The following is an 18,150-nucleotide window of genomic DNA, read 5'->3' on the forward strand; positions in this document are numbered from 1 at the left end:
GCCCTGAGGATGTGACTCTGCTGTTCCCATAATTTGGGCAGCCTCCTGACCCACGTGTGCTTCTCCTGCAATGAGGAATAACTGAGTATGAAGCCGTCATTCACCCTTGGTTTAAGGACTTCGTAAATCATAGCTCATCTTAAAGGCCCCTTTCCTTAGGGAACCCTCTGCTCCCCTGTGGACAAGTAAATCTGCTCCCCCAGGGTTTACTTCTAACTCATCCTGCTTCAAAGGAAAGCTGGCTACAAACAGGCCAATCTGCCCAGAACGTGAGCGCCTCTAACACTAGGTTCAACATAATGCTTGCGGATTGAGTGGAAGATTAAATATGATTCCTGTGATTCAAAATATATGTATGATTTAAAGAAGATCTCACTTTCTGAAGTGGAGAAGTAAGGAACTTCAAAATTCTGCTCCTCTATAAAAGCAATAGGAACACTAGCAAGAATTATCACCAACCAATTTTTCAGAACTCTGGAAATTAAAGTTCGCAATAATCCAAGAAGTGTGTTTTTTATTTTTCTTTTTCTTTCTTTCTTTCTTTCTTTCTTTCTTTCTTTCTTTCTTTCTTTCTTTCTTTCTTTCTTTCTTTCTTTTCTTTAGGTGAAATCTTGGTTGGAATAGTGAGCCTTGCAGCTTGTTAACTTGGCTTACTGACATCTCACTCTCCCCAGTTCCGTGTAGCCTTGAAATCCAACAGCTCTTCTACCTATGAAAAAACAGCTTCCAGCCACTGGGGTGTGGAGCAACACTGATCTCCCCAAATGTCCCCACCCCCAGAGAACTGTCACTATTGGATCTGTCTAAATCTTGCTGAAAAGCCCATGTCAGGACTTGGCTTTCTTTGACATGACTGAGTTCAGTCTGGGTGAATAAAAGTACCTACCGAGAGTTCACGAAAACAATCCCTGCAATTATATAAAAGCAAGTGCATAAGGTAGCGTCACTCACTGGGGCTATTAAGATAAAAAACTTAGAAAGAAAAACTGGAGAATCAAATATCCATAGGAATGACAAGAAAGTCTCCCCAAATAAGGAATAACTAAAACTCTATAGGAATTATTGTGATTTTTTTTTAATAAAGAAAAAGTCTGGGGTTGAAAGCAACTAGCGCTGAACTGCACATTTCATTGGAGGGGCCAACATCATATTTGAGCCGGGAGAAGACATCAGTGAACTTGAGATCAGAGACACAAGCATAATGGGAACTGCAGAAGAAGAGGAGACAAAGAGGCAGGAGAAACTGTTCTTGAAGAAGTAATGCCCACGAACTTCACAAGTATATAACTAAAATTATTTTTAAAAGACACAGAATAAAAATCTTTACAACCTTAGATTAAGCAATGTTTGCTTAGCTATGACACCCAGAGCACAGTGACAAGAGAAAACTATTGTTGTCATACTTCATGAAAACTGAAAACTGATGTATATCCAAGGACACCACCCTAGTGAACACAGAGCTCACAGAATGGAGAAAATGTTTTCACATTTATCATTCTTGATTTCGGACTAGCATCCAAAATAATAGAAAACTCTTACACATCAATGATAAAAAGCTAACCCAATTAACAAACTGGCAATGAATTTTAATACACATCTTCCCACAAGAGATATGAAATTCACCAAGAAACACATGTAAAGTGCTTGACCTCATTAGTCACTAGGCAACTGGAAATGAAACCCACAAGATGACACCTCATACCTCATACTCATAAGGATGGTGTGAGGGATCCACCGTGCCCAGCCCCCACTCGCAAGTTGGGGTCTTAACCCCCAGTACCCTGGAATGTGACCTTATTTAGAAATAGGGTGGTTGCAGGGTGCATGTAATCAGATCTGAGGAAACTTCTCCTGTTCTACAACACAGTAGTACTCCACAGTTAATAACAGTTAATTTGTGTATTTTAAATCATTACAGAGAGGACTTTGAAGATTCCCAACACAAAGAAATAATAAGTTTCTGAGGTGACAGACATGCTAGTTACTTTGATCTGGTCATTACACTTTGTATACTTGCATTGCAATGTCACACTGCACCCCATAAATATGTATAATTACCATGTGTAAATCAAAAATAAAAGAAATAGGGTCATTTCAGTCAATGTAGGGGTAGGACTCTAAAAAAATCCCCAGGCAATTCGGATGCCTTGTTAGCTTGAGAACCACTGTATTTTGTATGAAATACAAAATTCAACAGAACTTTCTTTTCAATGTCTGGGCAGGTCATCTCAGCTTCATGAAAGTGATATCAGGAAACTATTGTCGACCTGTCTTTCTCCATATGTTTTATATATCTAAGGTGAAAAAAAGTAATAACACTTTGCACTTCAATGTCATTCAAAATTTATGGGGCACCATCCTGGGCAGTTTAGAGAAATGGTGTTTTGGCGGCTACTTTGCTTAAGGGATTACGCTTTCATTCCATTAATTAATGCAGTGGCCATCTCAAGAACTTCCTGTTTTGGATTCCAGCTCTCTCATAAAACTCTCCTATGTCTTTCCTCAGCACCATGTGCAAGACTTAGGGAAGACAAAGATTAAGGCATAAGAATTTTCCACTGCAAAACATCTGGCAGGAAAGAGAAATGACCACACAGAGTACCTGCCACGTACCAGAGGTTTCCAGGTGTGTAAGGTTATTTAATCACCCCAAACACACACAGCTCCAAAATTGCTTTTGTGCTTTTTAGGTGTAAAGAGATCAGTTCAGGAAACTACATCACAAGGATTCAAAAAAATCCCAGGTTAAAAATTTAACAGTTCCTTGTTTAGAAGGTGCCAAGCTATGGAGCATTGGAGTTGAAGGTGACCCTGGAAAAGCATTAACTGACTCTCTTTCCTCTCTCCTTCCAATGGACCAGCGCCTCCTGTGTGTCCCACAAATAAGAGCAAACGTGGAAGGTGATGAGGAGCTTGGAGACAGGTCTTATGAGACTATTTTTCACCTCAGATGTACAAGTCAGACTTAAATATGCACTGAAATTGAAAGGAACCAGGACTGCAGGGGACGGAGATGGCAGCTGATCTTTCTGACCAAAGAAGCAGGGTGGAAGGGTCAGGAGTCATTTCTTTATGTTCCATATGTACATATATATTTTTTTCTTTCTGTTCCTAACTTGGAAGACTTGGTCAAGAGAGTTCCAAGGATGCCTTCGGCCTGGGAGAAGGAGACTGTGAGCTGGCAACTGTGAGCCCAGTCACTGTTCCCAAGGGCTCAGTCTGTGCCTGAAGTCCTCAGCTCTGGCCACACTTGAGGATCAGCTGGAGAGTTTGGAAAAAACAAAGTTCCTGGGTCAGACCAACCAACCAAGTCAGAATGAGACAGTGGACGAGAAAGGACCCTGAGATTTTATAAGTTCTCCTAAATGATTCTAAGAGTCAGTGAGGACTGAAGACAAGGGATCTCATGGACTCTTTCATTTCACAAGTGACAAACAGGAAGTTCAGAGAGAGAAAGTGATGGGCCCAACTGTGCCCAGCTCTTCAAGGCCAGGCATTAGTCCTTGGGCGGCTCTGTTGATACCCACCAGTTCCTCAGCACTCTCCGGTGTTCTTTGATTCCCACCACCTCCCCCTCCACCACCCACCACTCCCTCTACTCCAACTTGCCCACAGCTCTCCACTTACTCATCAACACCTCATCTCTGCAGTGACCATGACAGCCACACAATTAACACTGACCAGGGCTTTCTTCAGGTGGGTGTCTGGCCATGCCTTTCTTTGGCAATTCTTTGGATTCTTATTTACACAGACCTATCATTATCATCTTCCTTTAACTTATAAATTCAGAACACCAAATAACTTGCCCAAGACTCCATAAGTATCCCAGCCAGAATTTGATCCTTGGGTCACCCACATCCTGAACCCATACTTTCAACTATAAGTCTCTCTCAAGTGTGGTCCATCCCAGGCATGGCTCCTAATGACTAAGGCAAGCCCCCGAGATGGTTCTAAAGGAAAAAGATAATTTGTACTATGATTTTGAACTATTCAGATATAAGTTCCTAAAACTTTGTCATCCTCAAAAGTTTTCTGTTACAAAAAATTATTTCCTGCTGATGTTCATACTCCATGGTGCAGATGCCTCCCCCACTCACCACCAATAAGAGTGTGTCCACACTCCCTGCCCATGGACTGCTGATCATGTGACACCTTGAAGCAAATCTGAGCTTTTCTCACAGGGGGTCTCCCATTTTAGTATATTTGCAAATGAAAAAGACAGGGACATGCTGCCCATTATTTCTATGCTTAAGACTTTGTAATTTGAGGAGAAAAAAATGAAAACTACCCAAGTCTAAGCAAATAGAAATACTGTTTTACTTCCATAGCTCCCCCGTTTCTTTTATATTTTCAATTGTAGTAAAAAATAAATAACGCACAGCTTATCAGTTGCTGGGACTATAGAAGTCCACTACCAAGCCTGGATGGCTCTTATTTGTTTTTGTGGTGCTGGGATGGAACCCAGGGCTTCCTGCACGCTAGGCAGGTGCTCTACCAATGAGCTCCATCCCCCAGCCCTACCTTGACTGTTCTTAAGTTTCAAGTTCATTGCCATTAAATACATTCACATTGTTTTTCAACCAATCTCCTGATTTCTTCTCAACCTAGAAAACTGAAACCCTAACTCACTAAACACTAACTCCCCACGCCTCCTATCCCAGCCACTGGCACCCACCATTCTAACTCCTGTTCCTATCAACTTCACGACTCAAGCAGATTCATATTGGTGGAATCATGTAGTATTTGCCTGTTTGGGATTGGCTGATTTCATTCAGCATGACATTTAAGGTGCATCCACGTTGCAGCGTGCGTTGAATTTCCTCCCTTTCTAAGGCTGAGCAATCTACCCTGGTGTATAGGCACCACGTTCTGCTGATTCATCCAGCAGTCGATGGGCACTTGGGTTGTTTCCTGCACCCATCCTTTCATTTCACATTTGCTGAGGATCCACTGTCAGCCTCATGCCAGGGGCTATAAGGACGCCTACCTATCACTTCTGTCCTCAAGGGACTCATGGCTAAGACAGAGAGCAGTAGAAAAGGAAAAAAAAAAAAAAAACTCATTAAAATCGGCCCAATGGCATTAAAACTTGAAAACACAATAAAAAGAAATGGGACGTTGTCTACTATAGAGGATAGAAACAGACCCATCTACATATAACCACCGTGGGTTTGATTTCAGCTACTCTCTAGCATGTGGTGGGTTCCACTGTGATTCGAAATGCAGCCAGCAAAGAGGATGGTTTGGTCAGGTGACTCTGCTCAGCAGGATATACACTGATAACTCTATAACAATGTACTTACACAGAGCTTGGGAAAGCTGAGAAATGGTAGTTTACATTTAAGTAAAAAAAAAGTAAACTTACAGAAAATAGAAAAAAAAATGTGCCCCCAACTGTGAGTTAGAGTGAAGGAGAATGAGGGGAACACCTACATTTACTCCGTATCTTTATATGTTGTTTGCTTGTGGCAAAAATAGATTCATCTATTATGCAAATGATCTAAAAAATGGAGTTTAATTTTTTTAAAGATTAACGATCCAGTCTGATCACAACCAATTTTAAAAACTGGAAAAAGAAATCCCACAGTAACCAAAGTGTGTTTGAAGGATAGTTATCTCTGGATACTGAGAGTATAAGGACTGTTTTGTGACCTTCTCTTTTCATCCTTATGTTTTCAATTTTTCTATAGTAAGCATATATAACAATGTGGTCATAACAAAATTTTCATTTTGTTATTAAGTTGCTTGTGCAATTAGATCAAATGTTTGAGATTCCTGGAAGGTCTTGGAAAATGGGAACATTTTAGAAGATGCTAACCCAGACAAGGTTACTCACGCCTTGACTTAAGAGGCTGAGGCAGAAGGATTGCAAATTGGAGGCCAGTCTGAGCAATTTAGTAAAATCTTGTCTCAAAAATAAATAAATAAATAAGTACTTAGGGCTGAGGTTGTAGCTCAGTGGTAGAACACCCCTGGGTTCAATCCTCTGTAAGAAGAAAAGAAAGAGAGGTTGTGGAATATGATGGATGGAAGGAGAAGGGGAAGGGGAGACCCCCCTGGTATTTCTGTGCCTTTCCCCCTCTGTCTTTTGGCTGTGCTGTGCCTTTTCTCATCCCTTATCCAGTTAACAATGCCACATAACCAGGAAAGGCGTAGTGTGGGTGTCTACACACCATATGCTGGGTTCTAACGATGTGATGGGCATGGCAGGGGGCTAAGGCTGCAGACCACTTCCTTGCATCCCTAAGCAAGACTAGATTGCCAAGTCACACCGTACCCAGCATCAAAATTTGCACACGAGGTCAAGGTGACAGGTAATGAAGAGGCTCAGGTGAAACAAGGAAAGGATGGTCCACCTTGAGAAGCCCCCTGGGCCTGCCTTCCTTCCTGCAAGGGCCACGTGCTAGAATCCAGCCCAGAACACTGGGTCAGGTCACCAAGGGGCTTTGCAGGTGTCAAGAGCGGAAGGACCTAGGTGAGAAGCATCCTCATTTCACTCCACAGGGAGCTCTACAACTTATAGGATTCTCCAGGGAGCCGTGCCTCACAGATCCTGAATTTATTTCCTGAAAGTAAGCCTTGGGTCAAGGAGATCCTTGAATACTAAGGGCACTCAAGAACTGAGTCTCTGTTTAGCCCCTGTGGCCAGCCGTCCACCCCAAGGTCCAGGCGACAAGGAGAGTGGGCGAGTCCATGACCCTCCTCCTTTCCTATGAGGCAGCCCTCCCTGATGGCCCAGCTGCTCTACCTCCTTCCTGCCCAGGCTAAAGCACATGGGTAGAGATCTGGAGATGAAAGAGCAGAGAAGCAGCGCAGTCCCTGACCCTCGGAGCTGGTCTGGCCTCCCGGCTTGGCCTCCGTGTCTCCAACTCGACAGGACACGGTGGGCTGTGACATGGGCACATATAAGAACAGCGTCCAGCCCACAATACAGGGCCCACAGGCCCTCTTGTCATCCCTGATGGAGCCACTGCTACTTCCTTGGCTATTGCTGCTTGGGCCGTCCTTCTTCCTGGATGGTGGCAAGATTTATTAAGACAGTATATCCAGAGTGACCCCGCGCCCCTGCTTCCTGGGAGCAAGCAAACTAAGCCAGCCTCCTTGAACCTTCCCCAAGTCTCCCCAGATGAGCCAGACTAGCCCAAATCTTGTAAGTCTTCCCAGACCCGCTCCTGTCCTGGGAGTCCCTGTGGTGTGTTCTCCCTCCTTACAGAGAGCAGCGAGCCCCTCTGGCCCCATCCCAGTGTGTCTCCAGTGGTCTTGAGTTGGGGGCACGGACAGCAACGAATGATGGTGAATGGAAACAAAAACATCTGTAAAACAGGAATGGCTTAATGTGTTTATGATTGGCAGAAGCTCTACAAACAACTTCTGCAAGGCAGGAGAAATCTTAATCTGATAGCAGTTTTCTGCTTTGTCCCCCAGATGGGGACCTGAGACTTAACACTGTGGGTGTCTAGAAACCACATGCTGAGTTCTGACACAAACATCAGGACAGAAGGTCGGTGGCACGTCCTCCCCTTTCCTCCCACTCTACTCCTGTCAGTAGATCCCAGACCTCTCACTCACCCTGTCTGCCACCAGACATTCCCTGCAGCTCACCTCTCACCCTCTCCTGGTCCTCTGACATCATCCAAGGTAGGTTGACTCCAGGTTCCCAGAGCTGGAGGAAGAAAGGGGGCCAACACTGCCACACAGTGCTCCCCTCATGCCAGACCCTCCACTAGGCACCAACTTACACTGACAGTTCCCACTCACCCCACTCACCCCTAGGGACAAAGCCCTATCCTTGTCCCTCAGCTGCAGAAGACTGAAGCTCAGTGTACCTTCCACCTGCCTGAGGTGGCGAAACTGCCTTACCGGCCAAGCTTTGTTCTTCTCCCTGGACAATGCTGCCTCCCACAGGAAATTTAAAATCATGGCCCTCTCTCCAAGGAGAGTTGCTTCTAACATAAATGAAAACCAAGGACTGGGGAGTCATCATATGCAAGGTTCAAGATCAGAACAGGGCACCCCTATTCCCCGGCACCAGGATAAAGTGAGTCGGGCAGAAAGAGTTAAAGTCTTGTGCCAGGGTGAAGAAACATTTGGTGGTTAAACCCGGTTTGTACTCGGACAGCCTACTCTAGATGTTCAACTGTGCCGTCCCTAAACCTGCATCATTCCCTGAACAGCAGCCGTATTTCAAAGTCCCCATCAATCAAGCCACATCACCTTCCTGTGTCACTCACGTGCGAAGCTCTCACTCTAATCCGCTTCCCTAAAAGCACTTAGATCTCAGCTAGTGACATGCAATATAGGAATTTTCCAGTTGTCCAGTCCTGCAGGGAGGGCTCTCTCTGCACAAGGCAAGCGAGCAAGTTCATTCAGCTACTGATTCTCCAATGAGGCCACTGGAGCCTGTTCCTTGGGTCAAGCCTGCCACCTTGTGGGAGAAGTGAATGAGTGGTGAGGGTCATGAAAAAGGTAGAACTTGGGAAATATGGTGTCTTATAAGATCAGCAAGCTAATTCTTCAGGTTGAAGGGAAGTTCAATCCCCAGATGGAAGGAAGGATGGTGAGGAGGAAGGAAGGAAGGAAGGAAGGAGGGTGAGGAGGAAGAGAGGGAGGGAGGAAGAAAGAAAGAAGGAAGGAAGAGAAAGAAGGGAGGGAAGGAGGGAAGGAGAGAAGGAGATATAATTAAATAGTTATTGAACATACATTATGTTCTAGGTACATTTATGAGCACATAGGATATACCAAAGAACAAAAGAGACAAAGGTTCCTGTCCTTGGGAGAGTTTACATTCTACTAGAGCAGGACTAACAATAAACAATAAATATAATGAATAGTAAATTATACAATATTTGGTTTTGACAGACTTTTTTTTTTTTTTTTTTGGTCACTGTGACCAAAAGACCTGACAAGAACAACTTAGAGGAAGAAAGTTTATTTGGGCTCTCTGATTCAGAGGTTTGATCCATGGTCGATGGAGTCCATTGCCCTGGGCCCAAGGTGAGGCAGAACATCATGGTGGAAGGACATTGCTCCACTCATGGCAGCCAGGAAGCAGAGAGAGGGAGAGAAGGTACCACAGGGCAGACGCACCCCTGGAGGGCATGCCCCCAAGTGACCCGCCTCCTAAGGCCATACCCCACCTGCCCTCACTAGGTTACAGCTCTCATAATCGAATCACGTCACCTCTGAAGAGTCTTGCCTAGCACAGGAGCTGGTGGGGGACACCTCATATCCAAACCATAGCAACACTCAAGAAAGTTATAAGTTTTACGTGAAAAGCGGGGAAACGAGTCAGGTAAGAGTCGGGAGTGGTGGGGGAGGAGATGGCGGTGTGCAGCCTTAAGTAAGGTGGGGACAAAACTGAGAAGAACTGAAGGAAGTGAGGGGCTTAACCACACAAACGCCCAAGGGAAGACAACAATCTGCAGGACAAGCATCCCCAAGGCTGTAATGCCTAATCTGTTCAAGAAACATCCAGAAGGTGGTGTGGCTGGAGCAGAGTGAGCCAGGAGCAGGGCTTTGTCAGTCATTGTAAAGAGTTGGACTTCTACTTGTGGTGAAGTGAGGAGCCGCAGAGGATTTTGAGCACAGAAGGACATGATGTTGCTTAAATTACAAAGAATTTCTCGGCCTGGTTTGTTGAGCGTAGTCTGAAAAGGGGAGAAGGTAAGTGTAGCTAGCCCAGTAGTCTGGCAATGACAAGTGACACATTCTGGGTTCACGGTGGATTTCTTAATGAATTGGGTACAGGGTATTAGACAAAATGATATGGGATCAATGATAATTTCAAGGTTTGGGGCCTGAAACACCGGAAGGATGGAGTTGCCATCAGTTACAATGGAGAAGGATTTGGGTGGAGGGAGCACTGACCAGGTGTTCAGTTTTGGACATGCTGAGCTTCAAATGTCTACTAGACACCCAAGTGAAGCTTGGAATACATAGACAAGCACATGAGTGTGAAGCCCAGAAGGAAGAAAAAGCCGTGAGACCATATGAGATCGGTGTTCAAAAGACAGAGAATATGATCAAGAATGGAGATTTGAGGATCACCAACATTAAGATGTTCGGACTAAAAGCAAGCAACCAGGAATTTGGGCCAAAAGCAGAAGAATGGGTTTTTCTGAAAGCTAAGAGAAGAAAGTATGTTAAGTAGGAGGAAGTGATGACGGTGCTGGATACTCCTCACGGATCAGGAAGATGAGGCTGAAGAATGGACCATTTGAATGATTAGTAAGGACCTTGACACCAAGAGCTGTTTCAATTTCCAAATGTAATGGCTGGTGACCGCAGGCAGGGGTGTGTGTGTGTGGGGGGGGTCGCCTTTCCATTATTGGTTCCTCGTGTTCTTCCATTTATGTCAAATCATGCATTTTGTGAATTTATTTGGGGGAAGATCTTGGGAAACACTGCCTGTATTTGAGCATATTACAAATGCATCACCAAGACAGTGATAGCTTTGCATTATCTTTCCATGTTCTCACTTACCATCCCCATTTCAAGACCTAGAATGCCATTTCTTAGGATATTAAGCAGGACAGTTCCTTGCTGATCATCTCCTTGAATGAAAAATTTCCCAAAACTCTACAGCCAAACAAATTCTTAAGAGAAATTCCTTTTTTTTTTTTTTTGGATCATTCTATAACTCCTGACTTCAAACTCTGATATTCACTTAAAACTCATTTATCATTTTTTGTCATTAAAATTTCCAAATGTTACAAATATGAATTTACAAGATGCAATAAAATATAACTTGATTTGTTTTATGTTTGCATTATTTTAGTCAATAAGTGCTTATTGTGTTTTAGGAAAAGGATTATGGACTTTAAAGGCACAGAGATTAGCAAGACACACATAGAACCCACCTTCTAAGGCCTTTATTAGTGCACAGGGGGTATAGACATTAAATAAGAGATTTCAATAAGGTGAACTGAGTGTTGCCATAGGGATGCATAACATTGACATCCGCCCTTGGGTAAGATTGTATCATTTATGAAATGTGTTTTATAAAAAGAAATTTAAATACCTCTACCTTGATGAGCACTGGTCCTTGGCTACCCGGACCTCAAATTGTACTGCTATGCCCTTGATCCACTATGTGTCCAACCATCTCAAATACATTAAGTTTATTTCCATTTAGAACTTTTGGATACATGATCAGCATTCAAAACTTATAGCATTCCTATACTCCAGCAACAAACAATTAGAAAACCTAGTTAAATTAAATTGTACACACAAACATATACATATGGGTGTGCATGTACTACCCTTATCTCTACTTAAAATTATAAAAATGTACAAGCAGAAAATACCGAGCCATAAATTTAACAAGTGTATGAAAGACTTTGAAATCAAAACATTTCTGAGAGAAATGTAAAAACATCTCAAAGACACAGAGAGGCATACCATAATCACGATTTGGAAGACTCAAAATTAAGATGGTAACTAGAATATAAAGCTATCTATAGATTTAACAGATTCAAAGTCAAAATTTCTACATATTCTGCTAAAACTATGGACACACTCATTCTACATTTAGTGAAAATACAAATAACCTAGCCAAAGCAATGAAAGAAAGACAGACAGACACACAGACAGAGAGCTATTTGGCTATTTGACGTCAAGGCTTAACAGACAGATTGAGTGATCTAGACAATGTATTGATGGTGAAGGAATAGATGTTAACCTAGGGAATAGAAAAAAGTTCAGAAAGCAATCTATACTTGCATGTGATACTCAGCAAAGGTGTCAAAGCAATTCAACGGGGGGAAAAAAGAATCTTTTCAGTAGTGATAAATTTTCTTATGTGGCCAAGGGAAGAGGAAATGAACCCTTACTTTATCCAATAAACAAGAAATTACCTAGAAATAGATTAAAAACTTAAAGCATCAGCAATATATTTTTAAAAACAGATTGAATCTTATCTAGGTTAATAAAGGAAATCTTTGTTCTAAAAATCTCCATTAAAGAAAGTAAAAGGCGAGTCACAAAACGTAAGAACACATTTTCAGTACACGTCGGAAGGACTTATGTTCATAAACCTTTCATAAGTCAATAGTAAAAACAGAAAACTAAATTTGAAGATGGGGCAAAATATTTGAATACTTTCTTCAGTCAACTTACAAGACAATGTTCCATATCGTTAGTCATAAGGGGAAGGCAAAATAAATAAACATCAGATCATAAAAGAGACCTCCCAGAAAGAGGTCACAGAGACGCCTGTTGTGCAACAGAGATGGCAACTTGAAGCCCTTGTGAAGGATGCTCTGTTTCACAAGCAGCATCACACAACTTCCTATCCATCTGGGGTGGGAATGAAATTAGTTTAGTTTCCTAATTTCATCACACTCAAAGATAAAATCCAAACCGATTAAAGGCTTAATTGTAAAAAGCCAAAATTAAAATATATATATATATATATATATATATATATATATATATATATATATATATATATAAAACCTTCCTGTGACCTTAGGTAAAAAAAAATCAGTTGTTGAATAAGATAAAAATGCACAATCATAAAAGAAAATATAACTAAGATAACACTTGAGTTTTCAGTAAGACAAGAGACACCAGAAACAAAGGGAAGAGTCCAGCTAGAGATCAAGAGACTTCATTTGCAGCCTATTTAACTGGCAAAAGATTTGAATGTATAAAGGAAGGAGACAATTCTATATAAAAATGAACAAGAAATAAATATGCCTTTCACAGAAGAAACTGAAATTAACTAAAAAATGCAAGGAAAGATGATTAACTATGCTAGTGATCTGAAAAATTAAAATTAAAACCACAAAGAGATAGGCAAAATTTTTTGCTTGACAATTCCAAATGATAGTAGAGATGTCTGGCAATGAGGACTTTGCACTGCTTTTTTTTTAAAGGGAATAGATTCAACAAATTTGGAGACCATCTGAGACCTATGGAATGTGGCAGCAAATACAGTTGGTTCCCTACTCAAACAGATCCCTTCACCCTTCTTCCCTCCTGGCAAAGCCTGTCTTCTATCATGATTCAAAATGTCAAACACCCACTCCCCAGCGTCCCTCGGAGCGTGGGGTAGCCACATAGCCCCACGCTGGTCAGTGAAATCTGAGGGGAATCCCGGAACAGTCATGGGAGGGATTCTGGGAACCGTGACGTGACGTTCCCTGATGATAAGAGGCTGGAAAGGAGGACACTGTCACCCATCCCCTGCTCTCTGTTCCTAGGTTTAATCCTGGTCCTGAAACTGCAGCGGCCACCTGGTGACAAAAAGCCACCCCAGGAAGACAGAAGAGTGGGAAGAACATGCCTGGCCCCCACTGAGCGCTGAACAGACTGGGCCCCCCGCTCCTGGGTGGCTTGTTCTGTGTGTTAAGAATCTCTCCTGTGAAGCCTCTCTCCGTTGAGCATTCTGTTGCTCACAGCCCAAAGCATCCTAACTGGCAGACCAGGTGTCATGGGTTGAACTTCGTTCCTCAAAGGGCACTAGAGTTGTCACCCCCAGTACCTCAGGATGTGGCCTCATTCAGAAATAAGATCTTTGTGTACGACTAAGTTAAACTGAGTTCATTAAGGTGGGTTCTAATTCAATATGACTAGGGTGCTTTCAAAAAGGAAAATGCTGGCCTTTGGAGATGGCCCGTGTTCTCCCTTGAGTGTGTATTCCTTGTTTTCCTAAATAAATCTCTGTGCCCTTTAAAAAAGAAAGGTAAATTTGCACTTGCAGCCAGACAGGTACAGAGGGAAGACAGCTGAAGGCAGAGTGAGCACCATCCACGAGCAAGGAGCAGGGCAGGGCACATCTAGAGCCTCCCCAACTGTCCCCAGGAGGCATCAGCCCTGCTGGTACCTTGATTTTGGATATTCAGCCTCCAGACTCTGAGACAGGGCATTTCTGCTATTGAAGCCACCTGACTGGTGGGACTCTGTTATGAAGTCCTGGCAAACTTAACACACTCAGGAAAGGTAAAGACGGCCTGTTCTGTAACTTAGGAACTCTACCTCTAGTTAAAAATCCAAGAGAACAAATGATATGGCCAAGTAGCATGTTTTAGCATTATTTATGCCATCAAAAACTCGAGAATAAGAGGCTAGATGGATGGACATATGGTATGGAGTCTCAGGATGCTATGAAGCAATTAAAATCCATGAACTAGGACTCATATGCCAGCATGTATTAATTTTTATTGTTTTTAAATTACCAAAATATACTGTTAAATGGAAAAAAATAGTTCTGCAAGGCAAATACACATAATAAAAGCAAACTAAAATGAAACTGAGTTAACATCTTCTCTCATCATAATCAGATTGAGGGCAGATTGTGAGGTGTGGGGAAATAGGAACTCTCATCACCTCAAGAAAAGAACTGACACATGAGGAGAAGCTACAGGGACACTGCTACATCGATGTTCATAGCAGCACAATTCACAATAGCAAGACTGTGGAATCAACCTAGATGCCCTTCAATAGACGAATGGATAAAAAAAATGTGGCATTTATACACAATGGAGTATTACTCTGCAGTAAAAAATGACAAAATCATAGAATTTGGTGGGAAATGGATGGCATTAGAGCAGATTATGCTAAGCGAAGCTAGCCAAGCCCTAAAAAACAAATTCCAAATGTCTCCTTTGATATAAGGAGAGTAACTAAGAACAGACTAGGGAAGAAGAGCAGGAGAAGAAGACCAACATTAAACAAGGATGAGAGGTGGGAGGGAAAGGGAGAGAGAAGGGAAATTGCATGGAAATGGAAGGAGACCCTCAGGGTTATACAAAATTACATACAAGAGGAAGTGAGGGGAAAGGGAAAAACAGTACAAGGGGGAGGAATGAATTACAGTAGTGGGGGTAGAGAGAGAAGAGGGGAGGGGAGGGGAGGGGAGGGGGGATAGTAGAGGATAGGAAAGGCAGCAGAATACAATAGACATGAGTTTATCAATATGTAAAGCAATGAAGTGTAACTGATGTGATTCTGCAAGCTGTATACGGGGTAAAATGGGAGCTCATAACCCGCTTGAATCAAAATGTGAAATATGAAAAAAAAAAAGAATTAGAAGCATTGCACATTTTAACTCAGCCATAGGATTCTGGTTTCCACACATGCACATACACACATACACACAGGAGAATTCTAACACAGGATTTTTTACAACACATTGCCAAAAATTTAAAACAATCGGAATGTCCACAGATAGAAAGCTAGAGTGCTGTAAATTTGTAAAATGGAATACTAAGCGCCTGAGAGGATGAGACAGAGCTATGCTGACAGCCAAGCCGGGAAAGTGAGACCCAGAGGAGAGAATAAGTGTGAGAAAAGAACAGATGCATATACCATCATGAGGGCAGAGACTCTTTCTAGAAAGATGTCCAAGAAACAAGTAGCAGTATTTGTCTCCAAGGAAAGAGAAAAAGAAACTGGAGGAAGGAATATTTTATTTTATTTTTTTCCATTTTTTTAATTTGTTTTAATTAGTTACACATGACAGTACAATGATCTTGACATATCATACATTTGAATCAGATGGGATATGATTTCTCATTTTTCTGAGTGTACAGGTTGCAGAATTACATTGGTCATATGGTCACGTGTATACCCACAGCAATAATAATGTCTATTTTATTCTTCTGTCCTTCCATTCCCCCCTTCCCCTCCCCTTTCCTCCCATCACTTCTCTCTACCCAATCTAATGTGAAGGAAGGGATATTTTAACTGTGATGTTATTTCTTTAAAAACTAGGGGGAAAAAAGTAAAGCAAATACAGCAAAATTTCACTGTCTATGAACTTTGCACGGTGGGTAAATAGGTATTTGTAATACTTCTCCATGGACATTTCAGTGTTTTTAAGTTGCTCCTAACTTAACATTTCTCACACTAAAAATTTGAGAAGAGACCCATTGACTGAGCAATATGAAAGAAAGATATGAAAATACAGAAGGTGGAAAAGGAGGTCTCTTATGGGTGAAGAATGAAGAAAACTAGACTTGATAAATGGAAAATGTACAGTTCTCTGTAATTGATATGTTCACATTCTGGGATTCCAGAGTACTTTTAAAAAGTAATGTATACAAAATCATTAAAGCAGGTCTCCAAAATGTCATCAGTTGTCCTTGATCTAAATCTCAATCATTCCTTTGTGGATCTCAATCTCTCCCAGTTTCAATGCTGATTTCAATCTTTCTTTGCCCTTGAAGAATTACCAAGGAGATTTAATGACTGCTACAAATAAATCCACAAGTAAACTCTTATGCCTAGGAAACAAGATAATTGGGAAGAAGCTTTACTATGAATTCCATAAGATTTAACTGATGCCAAAGGTAGTTATAATAAAAGGAATATCAAGGAAAACTTGGACTATGGTCCAGCAAAAACATACCTTGGAGGAGTTTCTAATGTCCTTTTAAAACATCCAAAGATCAACTATGTAGAATAACCTTCTGTGGCATGGATGCACCTGTTTGGCACATCCTAACAGGAAGTAGAATATGGAGCTCAGGCGTTTTTTAAAACTACCACAGCATAAAAGAAATTCAAATTGTCTAGAAAACTAGGCATGCTGAGTAGTATTTAAGCAGTAAGTATTTTGTGGATCTCCTTAAGCTTTACATATGTATTTTTAAAGTGTGGTATTCTTCACTATTTATAATTCTACTTTGGGAGTTAAGTGACTTTATATTCTTCTCTATTTTTTCATTTTCCCCAAATGTCTTACAGTGGGTACATTTCACTTTTATCATCAGGAAAACATCAGTCACTGAAGGGAACAGCAATGTTAATCTCCTCTTCTGGTTATGCCTCCAATTTTTTGTTTGTCTTAAGAATAAGATTTTCACCATCCTCTCCACCAGAGTGTATATCTATTTGTGATATTTTGCTAAAAAAATAAAAATGATCTTCTAATCCCTATGCAGATCAAATACAAACATCCGTGAACATAACCATCTCTCCCCTTTTCACCCCTTGGTCTTTGAAACACACAAACACACACAGGAAGCTGATTCTTGGTTTCTCTGTCACTCCGTTTCCTGTTTTTCTCCTTCAGCACCTCATATCTATTCTTACCACCATTCCTCATTTAAGAAAACTCATGCCTTTGTGGTTTTTCTGATCTGATCCATGGCTAAGAGGTTCTTTTAAGGGCAATAAAACCTGGCTAATTGGGGCTGGGGATGTGGCTCAAGTGGTAGCGCGCTCGCCTGGCATGCGTGCGGCCCGGGTTCGATCCTCAGCACCACATACCAACAAAGATGTTGTGTCCGCCGAAAACTAAAAAATAAATATTGAAAATTCTCTCTCTCTCTCTCCTCTCTCACTCTCTCTTTAAAAAAAAAAAAAAAAACCTGGCTAATTATAAATTCATTTATTGAAAAAAAAATCTTCGCTGACCCTTATTTAACAGACTCACAGTACTACTCAGCACTGTGGGCTCTCTGTAAAGCAGCCTGCAACACCGTCCAAGCCACTGTCTATTATACCTAGCAGCTGTCAGCCACTTGGTTGTCAGAATTTTCATAAATATGTTTATGCTTGGCATTTTTGTTCAAATACAGAACTTCATTAAATTGCACATGAATTTCTAAGTTATCAAAGAAAAAAAAATTCTTCCTATGAGAATTAGGGGCTTGGTTAAAATGACCGTAAGTGAGCCACTTCAAAATGCTACTGAATTTGATATTGGCAAGCCAATTGCAAAAGACTGTAGGAAATTCTAGAAATCTGGAAGCCTTCTTGGCTTAGATGACTTCTCAGTCTATTAAAAGCAGATACCTCTCAAACCAGCCACAATTTCTTTCATCTTGAACCCCTGCTTATCCAACCAACCACTACCTTATTTCCATTCTTTCCAACAAAATCCTTTGCAAGCATCTCTGTGCACAGTCTCCAATTTCTCTCTCTTCCCATCTTTTTTTGGAATTCACTCCAGACAGGCTTTCATGTCGACCACTGCTTCTAACTGATCTTGTCAATAATCAATCCATTGGTCGACTTCTAGTCTTCATCGTGTTGGACCCCTGAGAATCACCTGAATGAGTGGATCGCTCTTCCTCCTTCCATGGTGTTTTCTTCTCTACACAGCATTGACTTTCAAATGTAGATCTTCAGCCCCGACCTCTCCCAGATCCCAGATGCACACAGTCCAACTCCGGTTCAACATCTTCACCTGGATGGCGA

At 41.7% G+C, this 18,150-nt stretch overlaps 1 protein-coding gene across 1 annotated transcript in view; it reads right to left on the bottom strand.

Moving 5' to 3' along the window:
• The window catches only part of Cd38 (CD38 molecule), a 50,995-nt gene that overhangs the window by 21,665 nt on the left and 11,180 nt on the right, over positions 1-18,150 (bottom strand). The gene's annotated exons all lie outside the window — the stretch shown is intronic.

Source organism: Urocitellus parryii, chromosome 10 (assembly GCF_045843805.1).
Source record: "Urocitellus parryii isolate mUroPar1 chromosome 10, mUroPar1.hap1, whole genome shotgun sequence".
NCBI classification, from domain to species: Eukaryota; Metazoa; Chordata; class Mammalia; order Rodentia; family Sciuridae; genus Urocitellus; species Urocitellus parryii.